Source organism: Pelodiscus sinensis, chromosome 1 (genome assembly GCF_052426305.1).
Source record: "Pelodiscus sinensis isolate ZL-2025 chromosome 1, ASM5242630v1, whole genome shotgun sequence".
Classification (NCBI taxonomy): Eukaryota; Metazoa; Chordata; order Testudines; family Trionychidae; genus Pelodiscus; species Pelodiscus sinensis.
In genome coordinates, this window is record NC_143052.1 from 248,981,977 (window position 1) to 248,997,791 (window position 15,815).

Sequence of the window (15,815 nt, forward strand, 5' to 3'; positions counted from 1 at the left end):
TTATAGGCTGCAGGCCTTTTGAACCCTCTGAGGCTTCCTCCAAGATCTTTTTGTGTCTTCCCTGTTTCAGTATGTGAGCATTCTCCCTCTCTCTCTGACCCCCCCACCCCGCCACCACACACACTCTATGTCACAATACTCAATGGAACCTGCTGGGTTTTAGTTTCTGAGCAGACTCTATAGTTACCATGGTCAGATTAACTCTTCTGGCAGTCTGGACCTATTAAAATTTGTGGGGCTCCCTAGGCTCTAGGGTGGGACCAAAAACAAGAAGTTCAGAGTGCTGGAGAGAGCTGTGGGTTGAGGCAGGGCATTGGATGTGGGAGTGGAGGAGTGCTCTGACTGGGAGTGTGGGGCCGGGAATGAGGTGTTTGAGGTGCAGAAGTGGGCTCCAGGCTGGAGCCAAGTAGTTTGGAGTGCAGGAGGGACTCAGAGCAGGAGGTGGGGTGTTGGAGGGTGCTTAGGGCTGGAGCTGAGAGATTTGGAGTACAAGGAGGGAGCTCAGAGTTGGGTACAGGGTACTTACCTGGCACAGCTCGCCTTTTGTGATGCAGACCCCAGTGAAGGGGAAGTGGCAGGTGGCTCTGCCACCAATGAAGAGCTGCCCCAGATAAGTGCCCTGCATCCCAACCCCCTACCCCAGCCTTGATCCCCAGCTAATGGAACCTGCGGAGCTGTAGCCTGCAGGTGAGGGAAATACATAGATGTAGTTCCCTGGTTCTTGCAGCTCCAGCTGGGGGAGATAAAGGGAAGTGTCTCTTCCCCGCACCACCACCATCACCAGGCAGGGCCAGAACACAGGGGCTTTAGTGGCTGCATCCCAGGGAACTTTTGGAGGTCAGGAGATCTTTTTGTGTGGTCCCCTTTTGCCTAGGGTCCTGGGCTGCAGATTCTAAAGCCCATTCCTTAATTTGGCCCTTATAGTTGCCTCCACACTACAATAAAAGATCCATGGCATGGCCATGGCTTGTGTGGGTCAGTTGGGTTAGGTACAAGGAGCTTGAATTAGGAGGCTAGAAACTACCATGTAGTAGAACCTGGGTTCTAAACACCACAGTTTCATGCACCTGGGCACCAGCACAAGCCTGGATGCTTACACTAAGATTTTTAGCCCCAGAGTCCAAGCCCCATGAACCAAAGTCCATTGACCTGGGCCTGAGACTCGGTGTCTCTGGGTTTTTTTTTTTTTAAATCGCAGTGACACATACCCACTAGACTTATTTTTAGGCATGGCTTCTTCAGTGTTTCTTAAAAGGATCTTAAACAAAGGATTTGTTCACACCCAACTTCAAAGAGGTTTCACTATCAAGCTATAGTCAGAGATCTGCATTAACTGAACTGATTTATTTTAGATCATGTTTCTACTAAATAGAACAATGCTCACAGGCCAAACTTCAATTTCAGTGATACCCTATATGGGTGGTAAGTTATTAGCTAATAATGCTTCCATGAATGAGTGTCACCACCATTACCTAAATATCTTTAAATATTAATCTCTTCTTTTAAATAAGGCATTTTCCTGAATCTCCATTCACTTGAGGGTCTCAATCCTACATGGAATTCTTATCATTCACCTATTAGCGTCTATGCATGAATTTTCAAAGCGTGTAAGGAATTTCTGATGCTATCTTATTTCAAAACAAGAAAGTTGCCATCTGCTTCTGTCATGCAGAAGGGAAGTTCAGTTAGTGGCAGCTGACATGGAAATTCCAGAGCTGTTGAGCCAGCAGTTCCAAAAACAGGGTTTTGTCGGTTACCTGGTAGTTAGGAACAGCCATTAAGTGTAATGAAGCCAATTAGTGGGAAGCTGTTGTTTATTGGTTTTTGTCAAATAACTCAGCACATTTGAAAAGTTTACAGAACCACAAGGATTATCAGTTATTGTGAAACTGCCATATAGTTTGAAACCTGACATTTACTTTTTTGTCAATGCCATTTGAAAAAATAATTGTTTCCAAAGTGAAAATTGACTTATTTATCAGGCACACTGATAGTGCTAATTACTCCTGAATTTGATTATAATTTTTTTAGTGTGACACACACTCAAAAACGTTAACTTGACATGTGAAGAGTTACTGAGTATTTACAAATAAATAGAAAAAGAGACTTAATAACTTGTAGGCAACCTGATTTCCTCTTTGTAAACTGACCTATCAAAGTAGGGTTACTGGGTTATAGTCTGAAATACATAGGAGAGTCACGCCACCCAAAAGCCACTGACCATAATGTAGTAATGGTCCATTGTAGCGGTGGTGTAATTTACTTGGCAGATGAGAGCTCAGAACGGTGTCACAGTGATAGAAGGTTTTTTTTATAGGAGACAGGATAATACAATTGATTGACATGAAATTTTTTTTTTAACAGGAACTTATTTAAACCAGAACAAATGGAACTGGATTACACCTACCTATATGCCATAAAAATAACCGTTTGGATAAACACATGATAACTTACTACTTAACTAAATATAACCCTCTATTAAAAATACTACATCTATTTCTGAATACACAGGCTTTTATTTTATAGCTTGTTATATTATTAGTATTTATTTTATTTCTTATTTATTCATTCAAAGTTGTCCTTTTCTCGGATATCTCAATGAGTGTTGTTGAATGCCCAAGTGTGTCTTTGAACTACAAGTGCTTTCTGTGACTTTCTGAAGAAATGGACTTAACTCCAGTGGTGCCTTCCTATGAGGGTGCATGTTTGACCAGACCACTGGATCTGAAGGACCTTTGGTTCCTTTGTTCTGGATCTCCTGGATAACATGAATCAATGACAGGTGGCAATCAGATCTGATGCTCAGACATGCCATCAAACACAGAATGACCTGACCAACAATCTTTAAACTTAAAAACAAGGACTAGAGGACACCAGATGAAATTAATGGGTAGCAGGTTTAAAATGAATAAAAGAAAGTTCTTCTTCACACAGCGCATAGTCAACCTGTGGAACTCCTTGCCAGAGGAGGCTGTGAAGGCTAGAACTATAACAGATTTTAAAGAGAAATTAGATAAATTCATGGAGGTTAGGTCCATAAAAGGCTATTAGCCAGGGGGTAGGAATGGTGTCCCTGGCCTCCGTTTGTCAGAGGCTGGAGATGGATGGCACGAGACAAATCACTTGATCATTGTCTTTGGTCTACCCCCTCCAGGACTCTTGGCACTGGCCACTGTCAGCAGACAGGCTACGGGGCTAGGTGGACCTTTGTTCTGACCCAGTACGCCCATTATTAAGTTCTTATGTTCTAACAAATAGTCTGATAGCATTTTAAAGACTAACAAAACATGAAGATGGTATCATGAGCTTTCGTGGGCACCGCCCATATCTTCAGATGACCAGAGTGACCAGTCATCTTCAGATGACTAGTTCTAGACATCCAACACTCTGGTCATCTGAAGAAATAGGCTGTGCTCACTTAAGCTCATGATACCATCTTCATGTTTTGTTAGTCTTTAAAGTGCTACCAGACTATTTGTTGTTTTTAAGTTTATCCTGTACAGACTAACTCGGCTACCCCCTGAAGCTTTTCAACTCTCTTTAAATTGTCAGGACCCTCTCCTGCCTTTCCTGATCAATTCCAGCCTTTCTATTCTGACTATGTCTACACTATGAGTTTTCTCAGCAAAAAATATGCTAATGAGGGACTTATTTGCATGAGTTAGGTTGAATTTCTCCAACAGCTTGCTCACAGTGGATTCTAGAGACATTACAATGTCAGCCCATCTGCAGAAAGTGTGTGAGATTTATTGGGGTTTGAGAAAAAAACTATGGGGCATTTTTGAACATTTCCACTGATGACAGTCTTGCAGAAAACAACAAATCCAGCTTTCTGATAGGGCTCCAGAGGGGTGGTGTGACCAGACTCCTGTAAAAGATCTGTCACTGATGGCATAAAACTCTGATCCTCTCCCTTGCTGAACAACCAGACGCCCCTGTTAATGATGCCAGAAGTTCAGTGGAGTGGAGCCACTTGGCTACTTGTAGTTTATTGATGTGAATCATCATCATTTCCAGGAAGCAAAGCAAATGACTCCTTTCTTCATTAATGGTGTAATTGCCCTTACATTTCCAGAGAGAAAGAGGGTGAGTGTACAACTGCTAGCACTGTTTTCCATCTTGATCCTAATGGATCTATGGCTAAAGACAGCACATTTCCTTTGTGCGTACAGATGCCGACTGAGAAAATATTATTTTTTACTTGTTGTGGTTTGGACTGAGATCTTAAGAGTGCAGGACATTTTTAATGTACAAAGGAAGGATGGCCCTTTATTTTAAGGCACTAGTCTGACGGTTAGGATATATGTGATCTAATCCTGTGTCTGCCACAGACTTCCTGTGTTTTCAAGGGGAAGGTGCCACGATGGAAAGAGAGCTGGGTCAAATTTCAGAGAATGATGTTGATTTCCATCACTATGGAGGAGGCTGTTGGGTCAAACCTCAACAGTGCTAGAATCCCGTGTGCCAGTCACAATAGGGCCAGATTAACTCTTCTGGGAACCCAGGGCTATGAGATTATGTGGGCACCCTTAGGCTCAGTTGTGGGGCCAAAAGGAGGGCTTCAGAGTGCAAGAGGGAGATGTGGGTTGAGGCAGAAGGTTGGGTGCGGGAGGTCATGTGGTCTCTGATTGGGGGTAAAGGCTTTGGGATCAGACTGGGGTTTCCTAGTCAATGGGAACTATGGGAACAGAGCCTGAAAGTGAGGGAAGCTGATGGAACTTCCTGGTGCTTCAAGTCTAGCCCACCAGGGGTGGGAAGATGAGGGAACAGCAGCACGTGGTGTCTCTCTCTTCCCTCCCCAGCCAGGCAGTGTTGAACTAACACAAAGCATTTAGTGGCAACATCACAGGATCCCAGGCTAAAGGGGACTCCACAAAAAAATCTTCGCTTTTGGCAGCCTGGAGATTTTTGGGGATAGGGCCTCCTTTAGCTTGGGGCCCTGGGCAGTAGCTGCTAAAGCCACTTTCTTAATCTGACCTTAGTCACAAAGCCATTTCAACACTGGATTAATTTCACAGTTACAAATGATATCTAGACAGCGAGGCATAAAACAAAATAATTCTGGAGGACTATCGTGTCCCAAATACAGCAAGGCACTAATTTGGAGTGGAATTACAGTGGTTCTATTTTTATAAATACATCTAAACTCTTGGGAAACATACCCAGCTATTGACATCAATAAATATACATGGAAGACTTAGATTATGAGGGCTTTAGGACAGAGCCGATCTCTCTATATAATGCTACAGAACCTAGCATGATGGGGTCCTGCTCTCAGTTGGGCGTTTTAGTCACTATCACATTAGAAATAATACAATAATAGCCATATGTTATGCTGATACATGTTGTGACCCTAAAATGAATGATTTTAGATTAAAAATATCAAGGACCCAGGCTTTTAAAATTAATGTCTATTCTTTCTGAGGCTAATTTCAGAGGCTTTAAGAGCCACAGTATAGATATAACTCATATAGATGTAAGCAGGGTCTGAACCACCACTTTCAATGCAGCCAGCTGAAGGGGGAGAGCAGCTCTGGGTGTGGTTATGCTCACTCAATTGTTTAGCCTGGCAAGATAATTAACTGTTGATATGTAAATACAGCTCATGCTGGAATGAGGAAGGAATCCGGGGTGTGGTTATGTAAATCCAGTTCAGCCAGTGCTATAGGCCTGATGAATGGTCAATTGTTGGAATGGAATGTTGCGTATTGTAACTAATTTTGCTGTATTGGGGTCACAAACCATGTTAACCCTAAATGTAGGAATTGTAAAATATGACCACCAGTGCTTGCAGGAGAGACACTGTCATTGTAAAGAGTCTCAGATGGACAAGCCTCCCCCTTTCAGATTCAAGTGGACTGACTTGGGGGGAAGGAGCTTGAGCCAGCCAGCTACATGCCCTCTAGGTGTGAACTGTAAGACTGGTTCAACCGGTCTTCTTCCCCGTCCCTCTCCCCCTGCCCCGTTCTAAGGATAGACCTAAAATAGACTCCATGAGGAGTCTCTTTGTTATTCCAGTGGAAGCTGGAATCTTTTGGCCAGCTTAGGTGGTGGTTAGGAGCTGAAGTCACTAATTTGGTCTGGAGCCAGATCCATTGCGAACGGAGGGAGTGATCTGTGAGGGGCCTGCAGGAGAAGCAGCAGGTGGCCAGCAGGGTAGCTGGCGGGAGCAGCCAGTAGACAGCTAGTAGAAGCAACAGCAGTCAGCCAGCAGGGCTACTGGCAGGAGCAAGCAGACCACAGGACTAGCACAACGGTTGCATTGCCTCAGGCTCAGTGAGGGAAATCACCAGGGTGATGTGTTTGGGTCTGCACTGACTGGACAGAGCTGTAAGTAGGGCATTTGAAGTGGGATACGGAGAAAGTTTGGGTAAGTGAATGGGACCTTACATTGTTGGACTAGTGAGCCTGAGAGGCAGAGGACATTGCTCAGTCCATTTGAGCTGGGATGGTTATTCATGCGTTGGTTATGAACTCTAGTTGTGGTATTTTCCCAAGCTAATGCCGCGACTTCTCTCCCTCTTTCATTAAAAGTTTCTTTTCTACACTCAGACTCTGTGCTTGCGAGTGGGGGAGCATTGCCTCTCAGAGGTGCCCAGAGAAGTGTGAATTTCCCAGGCTACTGGGTGGGGACTTGAGCCAGTTCTGTGTGAGATGGATGAAAAGGAACCCCTAGATATTGAACCCAGCCTGGCTGCTGCCAGCACTACCTGTCAGAAGGGTTCCATACACAAACAGAACTGCAGGATAGGATTATGGAGATACCAGCAGCTGTCCTGCGTAACTGCAATGCTTAGGAAGAATGTATTACTGCCCCAGAAATCAGGGTGTAAACACCTTTTGCAAATACTAGTCATCCACAAACATCAGCACCATTGAGATTAGGCCCAATATAAAAGGAAACCTACCCAAGGTCCATTGCACAGAATCTCCTCTTCATGATTTACAAACTCAGGCTTCCATCCCATTAATTCCCAAAGGATATAAGAATAAAATCAGAATAAATCAACATAATGCAAAGTATTTAATCAACAAACTAAAATACTAAGGGTATCAAAACATTGTATTATTTTGGGCCACAGAAAATGCTGTTATAATTTGGTTTCAGAAAACTATTCACAGAATGATAGATACAGGTGTTTAAAAAAGTTTTTTTTTAGATCCTTACCTCGTTAAATTTCCAAAAATGTGTCCCTTTTTTTTCAGTTGATGAAAACTATTCACCATCTTCATTTTGCTCCATACTGCTTTTCTTTTTGACTACAGTTTTTCTTGGGGATACTCTTTTGGTTTTAGTGTTTTTGGAGAATGAGAAGGGATGTCATTTTGAAACTCCCCCCACCCTCCAAAAAAGGAATATTGCCCTTAAAATAGATAATGTTCATGTGCTATTCTAGTAGGAAACTGGATTAATAGTGTAATTTATTGAATAGTCCTTGATTTGTCCCAGCAAGGCAACAATTGTTGCACTGAAAAATGTGCCTAATCTAAAACTGAGCTGTGCTAATTTGCATTTCTCATTACAGCAGGTAAAGAGGAATGATCATTTTCAGCTATTAGTGATACAGTAATGAGCGATAGGTCTATTTCACTCATGGTACTTCTCCATGACCATGTGTGCCTGAAATAAATGTGCAGGGAGTGTCTTGTTGCAACATCTCTCATACTCAAATCACAATTCCACTAGACCTTTGGATGGAAAGCCACAGGTGGCAGAAAGCCAAACATTTTCACATGTTGAAAACATCAGAGAAAAGGAGTAGCTATTTTGGAGAACAAATACATAAATGTTTAAAATAAAGAAAATATTTCAGCTTTTCTAAAATAAATGCAGTTGGGAGACATAATAGTAAGGAATGAGCAATTTAAAGCAGGTTATAAGGTTGGGAAAGAACAACAAAAGAAAAAATGAAAATAAAGTCACAAATCCACAGAGAGTCTTGAAACCCTCACCCCTTTTTCCGTCCCCCCCCCCACATACTCAAGAGCCAAAAGTAAACCAAGCTTTGCCATCACCAATGATCTTTAGAGTTTTGCAGAGAGACCATTATAATTTGAGCTAAAGAAGCAATGCATCTTAATACCCACTCACCATGGAATCTTGAATTCCTTGGAGTACCTGGCTTATTTTTATTATAGGTGGATTGCATGACAACACCTGTAGCTAATCTATATTACTTATGTTTTCCATTCTAAAGGATCTTTTCTCAGTTGATTATAACTTTCTCAGACTTATGCTTTTGGGGCTAAAGTTTGGACACATCTGGGTGGGTTTTTTTAAAAATTTTGAGCAAAGTATTTTAAATATTTTCAATTATTGTATGAAGAGAATTAAAAAAAATTTATCATTAAAAAAGCCTCCATAGTTACGACCTTTAATTACCATTTCTATTGTCTCAGCAGCTTGGAGGAAGCATTTGAATTTTGGGAGACATATCTTACTTAAGTCAGAGCTGTGCCAGTGTGGTTTTGTTAAAATCTATTTCACGTTCAGCAAAATTTCAAGAGTTTAAAAATCAGATGTTGTGCACTTTGCATTTATTTTTAACACAAAATAATGGTTCCTATTTTTAAATTAATGATCTCCCAACATTCTATCAAGAAAGTACATGTATTTTTCTGCAAGGAATTTCTCGTTCAATGTGTGATCTCTTGGTGTTCCATTGACCCTGTGCATGTATGAGAATATTGAGTAGAATTTCTGCTTTAATGAGCAGGTGTGTGGAGCATGGGTATGTTGCTCATGGAGCCCTGTCTCATTGCATTCCAGTATGTGTAAATGTGCAAGGGGAGAGGCTTTTCAGTCCCATGAATCCATGGGTGCAGTCCAGGTATCCATACTAGTGTAGGAAGGAGGAAGGATTACATGGCCATGGGATAAGAGGGAAGGTCCTTTCTTGGATTGAGAACTGGTTAAAATACAGGAAACAAAGGGTAGGAATAAAGGGTAAATTTTCAGATTGGAGAGGGGTAACTAATGGTGTCCCTCAAGGGTCAGTCCCGGGACCAATCCTTTTCAATTTATTCATAAATGATCTGGAGAAAGGGGTAAGCAGTGAGGTAGTAAAGTTTGCAGATGATACAAAACTGTTCGGGATAGTCAAGACAGAAGCAGACTGTGAGGGATTCCAAGAAGATCTCACCAAACTGAGTGATTGGGCAACAAAATGGCAAATGAAATTTAATGTGGACAAGTGTAAAGTAATGCACATCGGGAAAAATAACCCCAACTATATGTACAGTATGAAGGGGGCTAATTTGGCTACGACAAATCAGGAAAGATCTTGGAGTTATCATGGACAGTTCTCTGAAAACTTCCACACAGTGTGCAGCGGCGGTCAAAAAGGCAAATAGGATGCTAGGAATTATTAGGAAAGGGATAGAAAATAAGACCCAGAATATCTTACTGCCCCTGTATAAAACTATGGTACACCCACATCTTGAATACTGTGTACAGATGTGGTCTCCTCACCTCAAAAAAGATATTTTGGCCTTGGAAAGGGTTCAGAAAAGGACAACTAAAATGATTAGGGGTTTGGAACGGGTCCCATATGAGGAGAGGTTAAAGCGACTGGGACTTTTCAGTTTAGAAAAGAGGAGACTGAGAGGGGATATGATAGAGTATACAAAATCATGAGTGGTGTGGAGAGGGCCGATAAAGAAAAGTTATTTATTAGTTCCCTAAATAGAAGAACTAGAGGACACCAAATGAAATTAATGGGGAGCAGGTTTAAAATTAATAAAAGAAAGTTCTTCTTCACACAGCGTGTAGTCAACCTGTGGAACTCCTTGCCAGAGGAGGCTGTGAAGTCTAGGACTATAATCGAGTTTAAAGAGAAGCTAGATACTTTCATGGAGGTTAGGTCCATAAAAGGCTATTAGCCAGTGGATAAAATGGTGTCCTTGGCCTCTGTCTGTCAGAGGCTGGAGAGGGATGGCAGGAGACAAATCGCTTGATCATTGTCTTCGGTCCACCCTCTCTGGGGCACCTGGTGCTGGCCACTGTCGGCAGACAGTATACTGGGCTAGATGGACCTTTGGTCTGACCCAGTAGGCGTTCTTATGTTCTTATGTAAGGATAAGGAAGGAGGGTTTGGAATCACCATCTAAAGGGTACTATCCCCTGCACCAGTGTGCAATGGGCATGCCAAGATCTCTGCAACACTGTGCAAATAGGCCTGGAGCTGCCCCTCAGCAGTGAGTGAACTTTCATCTCTTATGAGGAGTTAGAAAATTTCCTTAGAAATCACAATCACAGAACATGTAAATCACAGATCAAAGCCAATAGTATCAAAGCCTCTAATAGAACTCTGAGCAACCCCTGAATTCTGAATTCAACAAGAACCCAGAAAAGAAAGGACACCATTGAATTTATGAAACTTAATAACACAAGAGATGAAATCATAATGATATAATGTTTTTAGGTACTCAAAAGAATCTCATTAAAACACACTTTTGGTGGAAAGCACCAGATACATCTAGACCACTTGTGACAAATGCAATTAGTAACAATTTACCACTTTGCAAATTCAAAAATATATATAATTTAAGCTGCATTTTTCTCTGAAATGTGAAGCTTTCAGATTTTGTACAAAGAGTAAGTTAGTGTCTGGTTAAAACATTGGGGCTGTGTCTACACTGGGCCACTTATTCTGGAAAATCAGCTGCTTTTCCGGAATAAGCTGCGAGCTGTCTACACTGGCCTTTGGATTTCCGGAATAGCAACGATGCTCTACTTTACAAAATCAGCCGCTATTCCGGAAAAACTATTCTGCTCCCGCTCGGGCATCAGTCCTTATTCCGGAACACTGTTCTGGAAAAGGGCCAGTGTAGACAGGCCAGTAGTCTTTTCCGGAAAAAAGCCCTGATTGCGAAAATGGCGATTAGGGCTCTTTTCCGGAAAAGCGCGTCTACGTTGGCCACAGACGCTTTTCCGGAAAAAGGGCTTTTCCGGAAAAGCAGCCTGCCAATGTAGACGCTCCTTTTCCGGAAAAACTGAAAACAGAATAGTATTCTGTTTTAAGCAGTTCCGGAAATTCATGCCAGTGTAGACACAACCTGGAAGTTGGGAAAACCTGCAAGACTTGTATACAGACAAGTTGTTGATCAAATGGTATTGAACTGACATAAGCAATTAATTATTGATAGGCAGGTTCCCTACCATGTCTATTTGTCTAAGGAGTGACAAATTACTAATAACTGTATCACATAAAGTGCCTTTTGAAACTTATTTATTGACATATTTAAGTGGATGGACATAACTCAGTTAACTGGTTTTAAAAATGAGTAGTCCTGTGGCACTTTAGAGACTAACAAAATATAGAGAGAGTATCATGAGCTTTCGTGGGTAAACCACTCCATCAGATGAGCTGGAGTGGAAATAACAGAACCAAGATATTTATAACAGAGGGACAAAAAAAACTTGTCAATTATAGGACCAGTGCTAATAGGCTAAATAAGTGGGCTAGAAGTATCCAGGGAAACAGTGTCAAATTTGTAGATGAATACCAATTCCACTCTCTCTCTCTCTGTAATTGGCTAGTGAAATTGCTTTGTAGAAAATGGCCACTTTTAAATCCATGATTAAGTGACCAGACAAGTTAAAATATTCTCCTATCCATTTATGTGTGTTACCATTTCTGGTGTCTGATTTGTGTCCATTTATCCTTTGTCATAGAGACTGTCTAGTTTGGCCAATATACACTGCAAAGGGGCATTGATGGCACTTGATGGCATATATATCACATTAGAGGCTGGGTAGTTGTATGAGCCTGTGCTTTTGTGGCTTATGTGGTTAGGTCCTGTGATGGTGTCACTTGTATAGTTATGTGGACAGGATTGGCAATGGGATTTGTTGTAGGGGTAGGTTCCTGGCTGAATGTATCTGAGGTGTGATGTGTGGTTGCTGGAAAGAATTGCTTTGGATTTATTGGCCTGTCTCCCAAGGCCTGTCAGACAGAGGGATTATTTTCGAGGATAGGCTGTAGATTATCAATGATGCACTGGAGCCCGTTACTTTGGGTGCTATAGGTGATGATTTGTTTAACACAAAGGATCCAGCTCTAAAAATATTTGGGAAGACTATTTTCCCAAACCTATAACATCATCACCCAGACTGATCCCACTGTGCTGCTCAGGAGTTCAACAGAGGTTAGTGGGAGAAGCCTTGACTTAGCTGGATCTTTCACCATTAAATTGCATAAGATCGGGATTTCTCCCATTGCATTTTTGAAAGGGTGCAGGGATCTCTGCTATCGGGTTTCACTGCAGAAATAAGGTCAATAACTATTTTCTGTCTAAACAAGGACCAGAAAAGGAAAAACTTGGGGCAAGTTCTTATCTTTCAGGGCTTAGCTAGACTACGCAGAACAGTCGAAAGAGGATATGCAAATTCTGTAGAAATTTGCATATCTTCTTCTGATAGCACTTTCGAAAGAAGAGCTTTCAAAAGTGAATGTAGTTTAGACACAACTTTTTCGGCGAACCCTCTCCCCTTGTCAAAAAGCCGCGTAAACTTTCCTGGACTAAGAAAGTGCATGGCATTTGCTGCCTCTGGCTGGGTCCTGGGAGCCCTGGTGGTGCTTCCTGTGAGGGCCAGAGAATCTCAGGGGTCTTGAGGCTGGGCCATCACTCCACAGTTGTATGGCAGTAAGAATCGTATGGTGAGGTGCAGCTCCAAAGCCCAGCTTCCTGCTACCAGGCTTGTTGTGGGTGCCTACAGCTTTAAGAGCTGGCAGGACACAGGAACTTTGGATGGAGTGGCCACCAGAGCGCCTGTGTTATTTACTGGAGTTTTTTTCTTTCTAAAAAAAACCCTCTTCCGCATCCACACATACGTTTTTCCAAAAAAGCTTTTTCGGAAAAGGGCTTTTTCCTTGTAGAAAGATGTTTACCTCTGTTAGAAAAATCCCTCCATTCTTTTGACTTTCTTTTGAAAGAACACAATAGCAACGCTGACATAAGTATAGTTTTTTCTGGAAAAATGGCCGTTTTTCCAGAAAAATGCTGCAGTGTAGACATACCCAATGGCATAAAAAGGAAGAAGCTATTCTAATCGTGAAGCTAACGTAACATAAAGCCAGACTAAGATCAGAATCAAACCTTTTATCCTGCCCTTCCCCAACAATAGTAATTTTATAAGCCTACATACATTCCCAAATTTTCATCTCCTTTCACGAACCAGGCTGGCAGATTTGATAGGCCCAGATTTTATCCCAGACTTTGAAGTCCCCATAAAGCAATCAAATTAAATCTGTTCTTGACCCTTCATGTAATTTACTTCTATTTAAAATAATAATTTATTACTGTAATAATCACACTGACGATGCTAGCAAATAATTGTCCCCTTATACTCTGTTATCCACATTTCCACTGGTCTTAGTACTTGGCCTGATAGTGAGTGAAGCAAATGCTAGCAGAACCAGTCAAAAATATTTCAGGGATTCCAAAGACTTTCCTGCTATTTATTATAGAATTAAAAGGTAGTCTGCACAATATCACAGCTTATTCAAAATCATTAATAGCTGCTACTCTTGCAGGTCATGGCAAGGCACTTTTTGTGCCATTGATTAAGGGAAGAGACTATTAAATATGAAGTGCCAAATCCTGAGGTGGTGTAAACTGGCATAGCTCCCTTGAAGTTTGGTGATTTACACCAACTCTTACCATACAGTTTATTTTTCCTTGACAAATTACCATCAAGAAATATTAAAATAAGTGTAAATAATCGATTATTAATAACCACCAGAAAAAACCCCCGTGAATTGTAGTGTAACTGTAGTAATTTGCTTAGAACAATTTGTATAAAACAAGCTCAGATAGGAATCTTCTGCTCTATGGGTGTCTCTAGACTGCAGGGTTTTTTCTAAAAAAGTGGGGTATTTTTTCAAAAAAACTTCACCTGCGTCTAAACTGCTGCCGCATTCTTTCGAAATTAAATCGAAAGAACGTGGCAGTTTTTTCAACTGCGGAAAACCTCATTTTATGAGGAATAACACCTTTTTTCTAAAGTGCTCTTTCGAAAAAAGGTGTTATTGAACGCAAACAGTGCTTTTTCGAAAGAGAGCATCCACAATGCCTGGGTGCTATCTTTTGAAAAATCGGCTCTCTTTTTTGAAAATACTGGTTGCTGTCTAGATGATCTCTTTCGAAAGAAGCTTTTCTTTTCTTTCAAAAAAGCCTCTTTCAAACGAGGCTTGTAGTCTAGATATAGCCTATGAGGCAGCAGGATGTACCTTGGAGCAAAATAAGGAAAGCTTCCCATTTCCACTTAGCCAATGAACCAATTTTTGTTTGACCTCCTATGTAACCTATAGAACACCATCAAACTCTGTGATGTTGCATGGAGTGCAAATCATTGTAGAATCTGGCTCTTTGTTCTTGATTATTTTTGGAAAGACAAATAAGGTTGCATGAAGGCAAATCAGTCTCCAGGGCATTTCCATTCTTGGCCTTTGGACTTCTTTTGCCAATAGGTTTGACAGGAAGGGCCAGATTAACTCTTCTGGAGGCCTGGGACTATTATATTTTGCATGACCCCCTAGGTTCTGGGGTGGGGCCAAAAAGAGATTTTGTGTGAAGTAGGGGGCTGTGCACTGATGTAGGAGGGATGGGTTAGGAAAGGGTGTCTGACTAGGAGTATAGGCTTTGGGGTGCAGCTCAGGATGAAGCATTTGAGGTACAGGAATGGCTCTAGGCTGGGAGCTGAAAGTCTTGGAATGTGGGAGAGGGCTCGGAGGAGGAAATTAGGGTGGAGATGCATGGTGTGAGTGGGAGTTAGAATGCAGAAAAGGGCTCAGGGCTGAGGAAGGGGATTAGGTTGTGGGGCACTTACCTGGGGCAAATCCCCTTTGGTGATTCAGGCCCTGGTGAGAGGAGAGGGCTAATGGCTCTGCATGCTGCCTGTGATCACCTGCAGGCACCACTCCTGAAGCTCCCATTGACTGTGATTCCCAGCCAATGGGAACTGAGGGGGCAGATCTGCAGGCAAGGGAAGTGCATGGCTGTAGCTTCCTCGCACTTACAGCTCCAGCCCAGCTGGGGTGGGGAAAGGCAGCACTCAGAGCCATTTCCCCTCCCTCTTCTAGGCAGGGTTGAATTAATGCAGTAGCTTTAGTGGCTGCAGCCCATAGCCCCAGGCTATGGGAAACCTGTAAAAAGATCTGCTCTTTGGCAGCCTGGAGATCTTTTTTGTGGGGTCCTGCTTAGCTTGAGGCCATGGGTTGCAGCCCCTTATGCTCCCTTTCTTAATCCAGCCCTGATGACAGGTGTTCTAGTCCATCCCTTAAGATCAATATGATGTTGTGAAGACTAGGACTTTAACAGGGTTAAAAAAAGAACTAGATAAATGCTTGGAGATTAGGATCATCAGTGGCTGTTAGCCTGAATGAGTAGGAATGGTGCCTCTGGCTTCTGTTAGAGGCTGGTAATGGATGATAGGAGAGGGATCCTTGATGATTCCCTATTCTCTTCCTTCCCTCTGGGACATCTGGCATTGGCCACTGTCAGAAGACAGGATACTGGTCAAGATGGACTTTTGGTCTGACCCAGTATGGCTGTTCTTATGTTCTTAACATACAATTGTTGTCTATAGAGTATTTCCTAATTATCCAATCCTGTTTTAAATGTTTCAAGATGGGCTGCACCCAGGGAGACTCTTCTATAATATTACAGATCACACTGCCAGAAAATATCAATTTTACTGCTCCCTAAGCTTCTCCCTAAACTCCCCAAGTGTGGGAAAGCAAACTAAATAAATACAGACACTGCTCACACTTGACCACATTAGAGGCTGGCTGCATGTGTATTTATCTAGT